Source organism: Symphalangus syndactylus, chromosome 10, assembly GCF_028878055.3.
Source record: "Symphalangus syndactylus isolate Jambi chromosome 10, NHGRI_mSymSyn1-v2.1_pri, whole genome shotgun sequence".
Lineage (NCBI taxonomy): Eukaryota > Metazoa > Chordata > Mammalia > Primates > Hylobatidae > Symphalangus > Symphalangus syndactylus.
The window spans coordinates 84,695,174-84,708,526 of record NC_072432.2 but is presented as its reverse complement, the minus strand read 5'-3'; the positions used below and the strand labels follow the sequence as shown (position 1 = coordinate 84,708,526).

General features: G+C 44.3%; 1 long non-coding RNA gene across 2 annotated transcripts in view; it reads left to right on the top strand.

Moving 5' to 3' along the window:
• Positions 1-13,353, top strand: part of LOC134731647 (uncharacterized) — a 45,254-nt gene that overhangs the window by 31,279 nt on the left and 622 nt on the right. The window contains exon 2 of one of the 2 annotated variants that reach the window (XR_010114103.1): positions 12,370-12,598. The exons of the other annotated variant lie outside the window; for it this stretch is intronic. This is a non-coding gene — a long non-coding RNA (uncharacterized lncRNA). The remainder of the gene's footprint in view (positions 1-12,369; positions 12,599-13,353) is intronic. 2 annotated transcript variants of the gene reach the window in all.

Here is a 13,353-nt window from a genome sequence, read left to right as displayed (position 1 = left end):
TTTTTGTATTTTTTTGTAGAGATAGAGTTTTGCCATGTTGCCCAGGCTGGTCTCGAACTCCTGACATCAAGTGATCCACCTGCCTCAGCCTCCCAAAGTGCTGGGATTACAGGCCTGAGCCACCACACCTGGCCTGGGATTTGCTTTTAACCGATAGAATATGGCAAAGGTGATGGGACGTCACTGCTGTGATTAGGGTAATACAATTGCAAGTCCTATTTTGTTAAAAGACCTAGTCTTTCATTGATTTTGATAGTTTGAGAGTCTGGGTTGGGAAATGGGCCCCTTGCTGTCTTCTCCAATCCCTAATCTCCTCCAAGCAGATCCCTGCTGCCGTGCAAATCGGCTCATGCACATAGATACATCAGACATGCTTGAGGCCTGGGCTCAAACTGGCTCCACCTGTTTCGTGTGTTTAACTGCTGGAGCTCTGCAGGCAGGACTGGGTTTTGTCTTTCTCTGTGTACCAGCAGTGTTGTGCATGCTGGGAGTGTGATGAACATCCTGTGGATGGGCGACCTGCTCAGCATTCTCTGAGGAAGTGGACTGAAGGATGCCCACAGCAGCTGGGTCTTAGCAGCAAGAGTGTCATCTGTAACCATAACTACCCTTTGATAAGAAAACGAGAGCAGGACCATCTGTAGGCCATCTGGGAGACCCAGCTCTGGTGACTGTGTCCTGGCACATGTATCTGCTTTGGCTGCCTCCTTTTTCTCTAGCGAGCAGGGACTTTGTATCCCCAGAGTCCAGCACAAGCAGGACCTCAATCAATGTAGGTTTGAATGGGGTTTCCGTTGCTATCCAGTGTCTTAGCTTGGATTCTCCTCAAAGCAGACCCTAGGACAAGACTTGGGTGCAGGTCGTTTGTTCAGGATGTGATCCCAGGAAGCAGAAGTAGAGGAAGTGATATTGGGAAGAGAGAAAAGTCCACGAAGGGCACGTTGTTGCGTGAGTTACTGCTGTGGGCCAGTGGGCTCAGTCCCGTCAAGGGGTCCCTGGGGAAGCTCGTGCAGCCTCCACAGAGTCACCCACCAGAACACAGGGAGGCTGGGGCAAATTCGCCAACTCCAGTTCCATTGGTTAAAAATAAATTGGCAAAAATAAATAAATAAATAAATACAAAAAAACAAGGTTGCCTCCCTGGGGACTTAATTTGCCACACTTCTGGGTTGTTCCTGACATCAGAGCAAGCTCTGGGATGTGAGAAGCCCTCAGGCGGAGAAGCAGAGAGTGTGACAGGCCAGAGATGGGAAGCTGTCAGCAGGCTGAAGCTAGCTGTCCACCTCCGCCGCAGGTGAATGCAGGTAGATGCAGGCGGGTGGACACAGGCAACTTGAGATGTGGCAGGGGTGGGCAGCAAGGGGCTCTGCTACCCCAGCCTCTGGGATCAGGAGGGGAAGGAAGCACGAAATCATTGTTTTTCACTGAAAAACGTCTGCTCCTGGAGTCAGTCTCCTTGAGGCAGGCTTGACAATTTATTTTTGGAAGACACAAGAAAGATCAGTATTTTTAATCATTAGTTTTAGTAATTATTAATGACACCTCCATTCTCCAAAGAGCTCTGCCTTGGAAAATAAATTGTCATAATACCATTAGACAGTAACTGTGACCACACCCTCCCACTCCCACTCCCACTCCCATCACTAAGAGTTTGTTTCACGTATGTTCTGTGTCCACCTCTGTTCTAGGCCAAGAATCTTCGAAGCTGGCCAGGCGCAGTGGCTCATACCTGCAATCCCAACACTTTGGGAGGCCGAGGCAGGTGGATAACTTTAGGTCAGGAGTTCAAGACCAGCCTGGCCAACATGGTGAAACCCCACCTCTACTAAAAATTTAAAAATTCATTGGGCGTGGTGGCATGCACCTGTAATTCCAGCTACTCGGGAGGCTGAAGCAGGAGAATTGCTTGAACTCAAGAGGCAGAGGTTACAGTGAGCCGAGATCGCGCCATGCACTCCAGCCTGGTCAACAGAGCTGTCTCAACTCTGTCTCAAGAAAAAAAAAAAAAAAAAGAATTTTTGGAGCCAATAGTTGACTCTGTGAAGGCCGCACAAGCTTCCCCAGGGAGCCCTTGGCGGACGGAGCCCACTGGCCCACAGCAGCAGCTCACTCATTAATGTGCCCTTCATGGACTTTTCTCTTCCCAAATCACTTCCTCTACTCCCTCACTTCTGCTTACTGGGATCACTTCCTGAGCTCAGAATCTTCTAAGCCAATGAGATCCAAGACTGCAGGGTCAGGAGCTGGCTTCATCCCTATTTATACAGGAGAGTGGGACACCAAGAGGGCCAGGGAAGGGCACCCCTTTCCCATTAACTTTGCTGCAGCCTGCCTCCCTCCCTCCACTAGCAGAGTGCTTGGCCCGTCCACTTGTTTAGCTTTCAGTCCATCCTCCTGTCCCAGGTTCCATTCCAAATTCCTCTGGGACTCCCAGGTGTCTCAGATCCCTGGTCAGCTGGTGCCTTGACCTTCTCATCTTCTTTCAGCCCATTTTCTCTAGGGCTGGACCCAGCTTTCTGATCCTTCCCTGACTTACAGTGCTAAATATGAAGCACCCACATTTTTGCCAGAAGCCGTCTCCATGCCCCCACACCCTTGGCTTAGACCTGAGTCCTGCACTACATCAGAATTGAGTTCATTGCGCCCCTTGGCCTTGAATCTGGGCTGCTGGAAGGCTTTGCCTTCTGCTGCTGCCTCAGTTGCTTTTCTCTCATTTCCATTTCAAGCAAGTCCTGGTATTCCCAGTGTGCTCTTCGACCAAGACAGGGTCTGGGTCATAATAAGATTTGGCACAGAGGGTGCTGAAATAAATGAGAAAAACTGAAGGAACAGAAATGATGAGTTCCATGAGATTTATTCATTCATAAAAGTATGACTGAAATGTCAAGCAACACAGTTCCAGAATGACAGGAGCTATTTCATGCCTATGGACTTGGATAGACACAGGAGCAGGCCCAGAAGTCCCAGGGCTTCTGACAACCAGATGGGTGAGAGTAGGGAGGCATCATCCTCATTCATCTCCCATGCAACTCAGAGTGCGGGTTCCTCTTGTGGCTCAGGAAGGATGGCATTTGGCCAGGAAAAGTGCATTGCATGTAGTGTATCAGCTACATGGCTCTGGAAATAGCAATAGTGTTGGGATGCTTTTTGCTCAGGCCTCGAGTTTCCATGAAGCAGGTAATTCTGTCCTCTTTCTGCCTGCTATTCACTCATCCCCCTGCCTGCTCCTAACCTGGCTGCTCACAGGAAGGACACATTCAGCTCTGCTCTAAGTTTTATGAGGCCAGGCATCTCGAAGCAACTCTGTGATAACCCCCTGTTGCTGGGGCTTGGGTGAGGAGTCCAATACTGGCCTGCAGCATTAGAAAGCCTAAGCCTTAAGCCATGCTCTCCTTATTGGCTACATTGTAATAAAGGATATTTTGATCTCATTTTCCAGATACTCATGTCTATCTATCAATTAGTTCTCAACTCCAGAGGGAACAGGGGAGGTTAATTATTGGACTTCCTCAAAACTCACCATGTCATTCCAACTTCGTAGCATTGGTATAAGGATTAAATGAGTCTTTAGAACAGAGCTTGGCACTTAGTGAAAGTTCAAAAGAGTTAGCTATTTTTTTATTATTAGTAATAATAACAGTAACTCAGCCCCTCGTTACACCTACATGTTGAGAAAAAAATGAACAATAGAAAGTATGTACTTCAAGCATTGGCAAATAACATTTGGGACAAGGGAAGGAGAAGTGGATGGAATAGCATACAGCAAAATGAGAACTGGGAGAAAAAAGTGGGCCTTATGAGATCAGTCACTCCAAGACCTAAGGAGAGGCACAGACTGCCTCCCTGAAGGAAGGCTCAGGACCTTGCCTCCAGCTGTGGGCTGCTGTGGGCAGTTGGTCAGCTCCTTCCAGCAGCAAATCCTGAAAAGGATCCTTCTACCATTGTGTGGCAGGAGTGCCACACCCATTGTCACCTCAAAGGCCAGGAGTGGGGAGGAAGGTAGTGTCTTTTTCTCTTTTCCATTTCTTGCTCCTGGAGGGAAAATGGAGAAAAGAAGAAAGCAGCCCAGAGCCTCCAAACCATATTAAGTCCAGGCCTTGTTGAGGCCGAGAGGAGGGCCATGAATGCAGATTTCTTCATTTGTTCGTTCAAAGTCCTGTTGATGGGAAGGTTCATCTGTTCTCATTATTTATAATTAAAATATTGATGGAGTGGCTACTATACGTCTACCTCAGCTCACTGTTTAATTTGGGTGTTAACTTGCCCGGGGAATATCTCTAAGAAAGATGCCAGTAACTCATTAGCAGCTTATAAAGGATCCTTTTACTTTTCTTCCAGGCTATTTTAAAATGCAACAGTTGGGAGATTTATCAAGCATTTGTTATTATAAGTTATTACTGGGTGTTTCTTATAACTTGCCTGAGGGTGGCAGCATTTACAGGGGTCTCCCTAATTTTCCAGTGACTCCCCAAATGCACACTATGACTTTCATTTTTATTTTGAAGGAACTTAAAGAAATTTAATATCCTAAGAGGGGGTGCAAATTGTGGAGAGATACATATCACGGAAATGGAAATGTTCCATTTTACATTATTCACAGAGACAGCTAAAGAGCCTTGCTGGCAGCCAACACATTGTTTAGAGTGTCTCCAGCAAGTCTGTGCTAAGAGCAGTGGGTGAGGGGGAAGACTTGGTGCCCCTGGCCCTTCTAGTGTTCTGTTCTCAGGACATTCCAGCCTCACCTGGTCCCTAGTGATCCAAGATGAAGCAGTATTAAAGGAGAGCCACTTCTTCAATCCCTTTAGCCTCTCTGACTATGACTCTTTCTTCTCCCCTGAGCAGATAGCTGGAGAGGGGTGGGGGGGCTATGATGTTTGGCTCCAATAGCCAAGGGACCCGAGTCTAGGATTGGGTTTGGGGACTAGAGCTCTAGGTGCATGATTGGGTGGGACTGAATGAGAGAGACTCTAAGAAGCCTGATAGTACATAGTACTGAACCCCTAGGCACCTCAGCACTCCCTCATTTATGGGGATTCCTACCACTCCCCTAAACCTGACTTATTTAACAGGATAACTCTTATTGCTATGTAGAGAATAATTACGGAGAAGGAGGCAAGAATGGAAGCAAAGAGAACTGTTAGAAGGCTACAGAGATAATCCAGGGAAGAGATAGTGGCTTGGACCAAGGCAGGTTCTCCACCGCTATTAATAGTTTATGTTGGATAATTCTTTGTTGTGGGGGGCTGTCCTGTGCATTGCACAATGTTTGGCAGTATCCTTGGCTTCTATCCACTAGATGTCAGTAGCACCTCTACCAGATGCCAGTAGAACCCTCTCCATGTGACAATCCAAAATGCCTCCAGATATTGCCAAATGTCCACTGAGATGCAAAATTGCCAAATGGGATTGAGACCAACTGGACTAGGGTGATAGCAGTGAAGATGTAAGAAGTGATCAGATTCAGGATTTGTTGAGTTTATGCATGAGGGATGAGAGAGGAATCAAGGATGACTTCAAGGTTTTTGGCCTGAGGGAGGGGACGGATTGAGTTTCCATTTACTGAGATGGGGAAGACCATTGGTGGAACAAGGTTTGAGGGCAGGGCAGCCTGGAGTTCATATGAGAGTTCTGGACTGGAGTTCAGTATATGTATCACATTGCTTATGTAATTTCAGAAAAGGCAGGAAGGAGCTACTGGCTAAGTTCATGGAGATATAAATGGTATTCTAATGACTACAGGGAAAGGAAGAATTGCCAAGACTTCTGAGGACCTTGGGGCCACAGATATATTCTAGGCGGTCATGTCTTCTCAGGTTTGAGACTTAGGGTTAGGTATGTCTTATCTCAATGAGGGTCAGTGGTTACCCTGCACTTTAGATTCTTCCTATCAGAGAGGTCAACAGGATGTCTCTGGACCTTTAGAATCAAAGCAATGGGCCAGAGCCAAGTCTCTGATATCCACAGCCTTGGGTCTGTATGGAATTATTTATGATTTCATATTTGCTTTAATTATTCAACGTTTGATTTCACCACATGGAAGAGGAAGGCATAGTTTGGAGAAGAAACTGACACTTGAATGACTTGCATATCTGATTTATCAAACTGAAAAAAAAACATTTTCTTCATTTGCAAAAAGTCCATTGTGCTTTACCTATCAGCCTTTGGATAGAGCCTGAGCTGAAAAGTATTTTGCTAAAGCACAGCTATATATAGAAACTTCTCATCTGTCTGAAGATATAAACAACTGCAGGAAGTTTGGAATATGTTGTTAAGACTGTTCTCTTGGTTTCCTCGTCACAGATCCTCTTGCTGTTCTGCAGGGAATATGTTGCTGTCTATTTGGTGTGTGGTTTCTGCTGCTCCTCTCTTCCTAAAATTTCAGCGGAGGCTCTTCTTACTTCACTACGTTGAAGATACTGACTAAAAGAAAATGGCGCACTGCTTTCCAATTGAATGAGCAGATTTTTTCAATGTCTGGGAAAACAATAAAATCCTCTTCTCTTCTGTTCTCTTCTCTTCTCTCTCTCTCTCTCTCTCTTTCTCTCTGACAGGGTCTGTCACCCAGGCTGGAGTGCAGTGGTGTGATCACAGCTCACTGCTGCCTTGAACTCCTGGGCTCATGCAATTCTCCTGCCTTAGCCTCCCAAAGTGGTGGGTTTACAGGCGCGAGGACCGTGCCCAGCCAAAAATCTCACTATTTCAGAATGGAGCTTTCAGGAGAGAGGGGTCAGGAGGTAGAGAGAGAGGCCCTGACTTAATTAATAAAAATTCTGCGCTAAAGAATTTTGTTTTTACTTTATTTCTTTTGAGTAAATACAACAAAAACTAAGCTAATAAAAATTCTTTAAGCAGAAGTTCTGCTGGAATACACTTTAATAAGTGTAAAAAATATATAATATGTGCACATTAAGTGCTTTTTAAAGATTGCCTAAAAAGAGAATTTTCTTTAGAGTTTCTATATAATTAACTAAATTGGTACATTAAAAAAATTGCGATTTCACAAAGTCTGTGTTAGTGAATTAAGATCAATGAAGTTTTATGCCTGATGCTCCCTTGCTGTTACAGGGCTTGCTGATTCACCTAACAGATACAGTCTCTGTGGCAGGGTGATGGTATTTCAAACATAGGTTAAAATTAAGAGTAATAGGAGTAATTAATCATAAGGGATTTTTTTGCTTACCTTTTTTTCAAGTTTGTGCCTTAGGTCCATGAAATCATAAGTTTATTTTAGCTTCTTAACTTTGGATAAGCCAACTATTTCTCTGTTTGTTTTTCTTTTCAAAAATCTTATCTTCTCAAAGAAATACAAAGAGAATTGCCTACATTATATTCAGGGTCTAAGATCTGGGGTCTTCATTTTCTCACCACATCCTTAACAAAACCACCACCAAGCACCTACCTATTTCCCCAAAATAAAATTTTATGAGCATTTAGGAGGTTTCTAGGGTCTGTCCAATAGAACCTTCTGCAAAGATGGAAATGTTCTACATCTGCTTTGTCTAACACAGTAGCCCTTGCCACTTGTGGCTATTGAGCATTTGAAATATGACTGATGATAAATGGAGTCTTTTTATTTCAATTAATTTTAATATTAATAGCCACATGTGGCTAGTGGCCACCATATTGGATAGCTATACCAGCTACACTGTTTCAAGACAGTGTACTAAAGAAATAGAATTCTGTATAAGCTTAAGGCTGTCCCTTCCCCCTTCCTCTCCCCTTCATCTCTCCCATCCTCTGTCTATCCTCCCTTAAACCTGCACTAAGCACCTACCACCTTCAGGCACTGTGTTTGGCACTGGGGAGCAGAGACTAAATACAGCCTCTTAAGAATCAGAAAAGAAAAACCAAAACCAACTCTAGGAACCAGCAAAAGTTGGGAAGACAGTGACAAGTTGTAGGAAGAACAGGTATGCAATCAGTGCCCAATGAAAAAAATATATTCATATCTCGGGTATCTATTTTTGCCCAATCTTATTTTTCTTGTATGCTAAAACTCACCAAAATATTCATCAAAAGTAGCCCCGTAAGATTGGTCAAAAAATTTAATGAAAGATTGATGACTTTGAGATCCTAAAAATGTGGAGTGAGAGAAGTCGTGAGGAAACAGAGAAATGGGAACAAGAGGAACTGGCAGTTAGTCGGGGATAAGTGGATGGGGAGGCTCCAGCTAGGGGCATTACATGGTGGCCTTAAATGGGTTAGGATGGTGAAGGCCAGGGAGGAGCTGCTACAGGAAGGATTCAGGGCATGAGGATGGGAGAACCTAGAGAAGGGCATAAGTATCTAGGTCCCAGTTTGTCTTGGCCTAAGAATTATGCCTGGAAACCTAGGCAGGAAGGATCTCAGCTTTTTTATTTACATAGTTGCCAACAGAGGGTTCTGGGTTGGACCCAGAATAAAGGGGAAATAAGAGATTAAGAGGCTAACGACGTGTTGGCCAGCCAGGCTGATGGAAGCCCAGGTCATGTTCATGATTGTCTCTGGAATGTACTGGGATCTCCAGCTGTGATTAATGCTATATATAGTGTCTGTCCCAGTCTTGCAGTGCTGTCCTTGATCCTATACTCCAATGTATGTCTGAGTGTGACGTTACTAATGAGTCATCTACGAAGAGGGCAGATGAACTGTTCTGCCTTGGGCACATATTAGGAATGAGGGAATAAAAAGGAACAATTTGAATTCCAGTGACTAAGTTAAAGAAGGCACTTCCAGAACTTGAGCAGTGGCAGTGAAAGAAGCGGGGGGTCTAAGACAACAGATGTCCTGTTGGAGGGTTGCTGGGCACTTAGGGTTCTAGCTGTCATTCACTTATTCTATTACTGCATTCATTTATTCATTTATATCTGTTCAAGACCTTTAATATTCATTCCAGAGACTGTGCTAGGTACTGTGGACACAGTAGGGAAGAAGACATGATGCAGCGGGGCAGAAGGGTGTTAAATAACTATAAAAAGTATAATAATTGATTTATGTTTCTGATATATGCTGTGAAGAAGAGTTACAATGTGCATTATATAGGAAACTGACCTAATTTGGAAATCATGGTGCCATTTTCTGAAGATGTGACGCATTAGCTGAAGAGTTATGCAAGACAGGGTGGGAAAGAAGAGCATTATAGGCAGAGGGAACAATACACTATACTCTTCCTTCCTGGCACCTTTTGCACCCGGCATTATGTAGCCATTTAGTTAATTACTTGTTGATTCTCTGTCTCCTCATCCTGACTACCCACTCCAAGAGGTCAGGGGGTGTATTGGACTTGGTTACTGCAACATGTTCAGTGTCCATCCTAGTGCCTGGCACATGTGAGGTCTCAGTTAGAACCCGTTGAATGTACATGTGTGGAAGCTCAGAAGGAATTTGGAGCATTTGAGAGTTTAAAAGGAGGTCATTGTTGGTGAGCACAGAGTGGGGGGTTGAGAGGTTCAAAATAGGATGGAAAAGTTGCCCTGGGCCTTGTGAGCCACATGAAGGATTTGGGGCTCTATTTCAAGAGCAATGGGAAATGACCAAAAGGTATTAAATAAAAAGTGATGAGATCAGATTTGTAGGTTAAAAATAACATTCTGGCTGCTGTATGAAGAGTAGGTTGGAAGGGAGCAGGAGCGGGCACAGGAAGATCATTTGGGTTGCTTATGTAGTGGTCCAGCAAAAACATGATGGCTTCTTTGACTAGGAAGATGAAAAGAGATGGATGGACTCAAGAGGTTAGCTAAAAAGACAACTGCAGACCTGGCATGGTGGCTCACGTCTGTAATCCCAGCACTTCGGGAGGCTGAGGCGGGTGGATCACCTGAGGTCAGGAGTTCGAGACCAGCCTGACCAACACGGTGAAACCCCACCTCTACTAAAAATACAAAAATTAGCCAGGCGTGGTGGCACGCACCTGTAGTCCCAGCTACTCCAGAGGCTGAGGCAGGAGAATTGCTTGAATCTGGGAGGGGGAGGTTGCAGTGAGCTGAGACCGTGCCACTACACTCCAACCTGGGTGACAGAGCGAGACTCTGTATCCAAAAAAAAAAAAAAGACAATTGCAAAATGGTCAAAGGATCTGAGTAGACATTTCTTCAAAGAAACTATGCAAATGGCCAATGAGCACAAGGAAAGATGCTCAACATCATTAACCATCAGGGAAATGCAACTCAAAACCACAGTGAGCTATCACTTCATAACCACTGGATGGGTAGAACTGAAACGACAGATTATAACAAGTGTTGGTGAGGACATGGAAAAATTGGAACCCTCAAACACTGCTGGTGAGAATGTATAATGATGGAGCTACTTTGGAAAGCCATCTGGCAGTGTCTCAAAATGTTCAACACTGAGTTACCATATGACTCAGCAATTCTGCTCCTAGGTATACACTCAAGAGAAATGAAAACAGATGTCTACACAAGCAGTTGTACACAAACAGATGTCTACAAAGCAGTTGTACACAAATGTTCATAGCTACATTATTCAAAATAGCCACATTATTCATAATAGCCAAAAATGGTAACAATATAAATGTCCATCAACTGAAAAATGGACGATAAAATATGGTATAGCTATACAGTGAGATATTATACAGCAATAAAAAGGAATAAAGTATTGATACATGCTACAACATGGATTGACCTTGAAAATATATGAAGTGGAAGAAGCCAGGCACAAAAGACCACATATTGTATGATTCCATGTATATGAAATGTCCAGAATAGGCAAATCTATAGAGGAAGAAAGTAGATTAATAAAAAGGCAGAATAGAATGAGAAAATGACAGAAGTGAGAAGGACACAGGAAGGGGGGATGAAAAACCATAAAAGGGAAAATTTAAGTAATAAATCTGAATATTTTTCAAATTTGTTTTCAGGAACCTGGCAAAGTGGTTCCCTACATGGAGCCTCTAGTTTGGGCACAGAAAATTGAGGTTTTGAGAAAATCCCCTTAATAGCTACAGGTTGCTTATTTAAACCACTGTCCAGTGGAGGAAACAATTTTGAGCCTTCCTAGAAGCACTTACACTTTAAAGACCCTCCTATCTGCTGTGTCATTAGGGGACCAGCATGGCAGCCATTAGATTAATTTAATAGACTTTTATATAGCATTTATCAGCATCCGTATGGCAGCGATATCATACAGAAATGCCAGCAGGGGATGTACAAAGCCTGTAACTAGTGAGAGTGAGATCAGTGGGAAGCATGAGGGAGCTGAAGGCCCCTGATTCGTGTTAAATAATAATATCTTCCCTGGGGTCACAACGCCACCGCAGATGAGAGGGTCTTTAAAGTTTAACTGCTCTCACTGGAGAAGCTGGCAGTTTTATCCCCAGGGCAAGCCATCAGAGAGGGGACAAAGCAGTGTTAGGCAGGCTCATGGATTAAAAAGAAATGTCTTTCTATGAGTGGCATGTGTAATATGTGGATTTTGGTTAATCCCTTTTCTGTCCTGAGGCCTGGAGATGCTCTGTGATGTTTATGTGACCCGAGGAAGGGATGGGGAAGCAATAGGGGTTCCTGGAGTGGAGCAGTAGGATCTGAGATTGCCAGGATTTCAATTTAAAAGGAGACCAGGCTCCAGAGGCCAGAGATGTCTGTGAAAGGAGAGGAAAGGCAGGAAGGAGTCAGTGGAAAGCGAGTGAGGCTGAGTTAGGACGGGATGGCCAGCAACAGAAGTTAGAGGTGGAAGGTGTGAAGCTTTCTGAACGGAAGCTGGTTGGACAGCAGCCTTTGGAGCTTCAGGAATTACCTGGCAAAAGTTGAGACTCGGAAATAGCTCAGGTCTGGAGAGCAAAACAGAAGGGACCTGTTACCTCCACAGCCACAGAATCATTGGTTCTTGAGGATATCTCAGAGGTCATCTGGTTAAACCCTAGGTCTACAGAGGTGACACATCCGTGAGCTGTTAGGGGCAGGAATCCCCTAGTCCAAGTCCCAACTCTGGCAAACATGAAGGTGAATGGGATCTCCTGGGAAGCAGGTTTTCTGGCCTCAGCAATTCTGTAGTGAGAGAAAAGCAAAGCACCATGGTGGCCCAGTACTAACTCCATATTCACCGTTGGGAAAGGATGTGGGGCTCAGTGTCCCTAAAAGCCTACACTCCATTCACGTCTGAGATGTCAGAAACACAGCACTCAAAGGGAAATGAAAATTCAAGATATGCTGGAAGGAAAATAAATTTCTCAAATAAGACCCAGTGCCTAAGACTACCACTACTGCACATTTCCAACAAGGCCTTGCTCAGCGTGGAGATGTTTCCTCCCTAGACTGCATCACCATTATGCCCTGCATGGAAGAATATCTCAACTGAGCTTAAATTCCAGCTCTGGGCCTTTAGTGCAGATCCTGGGAAGACTAACTCTGCAATTTTTTTTTTTTTCCTTCTCAGATAACCCCCCAAGTCTCTGCTATCATCTTTGCCAACATGACACACTAATTCCAGGAACCTAATTTTTTCCAGGAATCGCTAAGAGTGCTTTTGTTTCCCAACTTTTGTGGGTAGGAAGCTAGTGCTATAATAACTATATGTCATATGACATCTTTGGATTCTCTAAAAAGCTGGCATTATGCGAGACTTTGAGCCTTGAAGAAACTGTATCCATCCCAATGAGAGGAAGGTGAGTATTGCTGCAGAAAGAACCTGAATCCCCTCCCTGCCCCTCACCCGAGTTTTTGTTTTTTTGAATCGAGAACTCTCTAATTTCGACTTAAGAATTTTGGGGTTGGGACTCATAAGGGCAACATCATTTGTTTTAAAAATTTGTTTTCTTTCGACTTTCATTTACAAGACGATTTAGTCCTTGGACTTAAATTTCTCCCCAAGAATTTAATAATAAAGAATCATTTTTATTATTGGAACATGTTCATGTTGTCAGTAAATCTAATTTCAGAACCTCTGCTGAGCCGTATTGGATGATGTATTTTGGTATGGGAAACACAAGAGAGAGTGAATTTTCAACCTTAGATTAATGCCCTATTTGGGATTTTGATTCATGTGCTGGTTAGATCTATTGTGAACCTTGTGGTGGGTAAATCTGCACTTTCACCTGTAGACCCAGGAGGGTCCCCAAAGGAGCAGTGGTGGGTGGTTACTGGGGCACCGCCTCATGGATGTGGAAACAACACTGACTCGAGGATACTGTTTTCCTCAAATAGCAGCCCTAGTTCCTCTCTGCCCTATGTGAGTGGTGAGTTTGGGAACAGGCTCTTCTCTCTTGGGCTCCACCTGCCTGCTGAGAAGGTACACTCTACTATGCATGCACAGCCACAGGTAAGTGTGGCAAAGCAAGTCCTGTCCATGCAGAGGATACTGTGTGCCCCATCACTACCCATGGCTGGTGGATTGGTTGAATTCAAGGAAGCAGAGTCCATT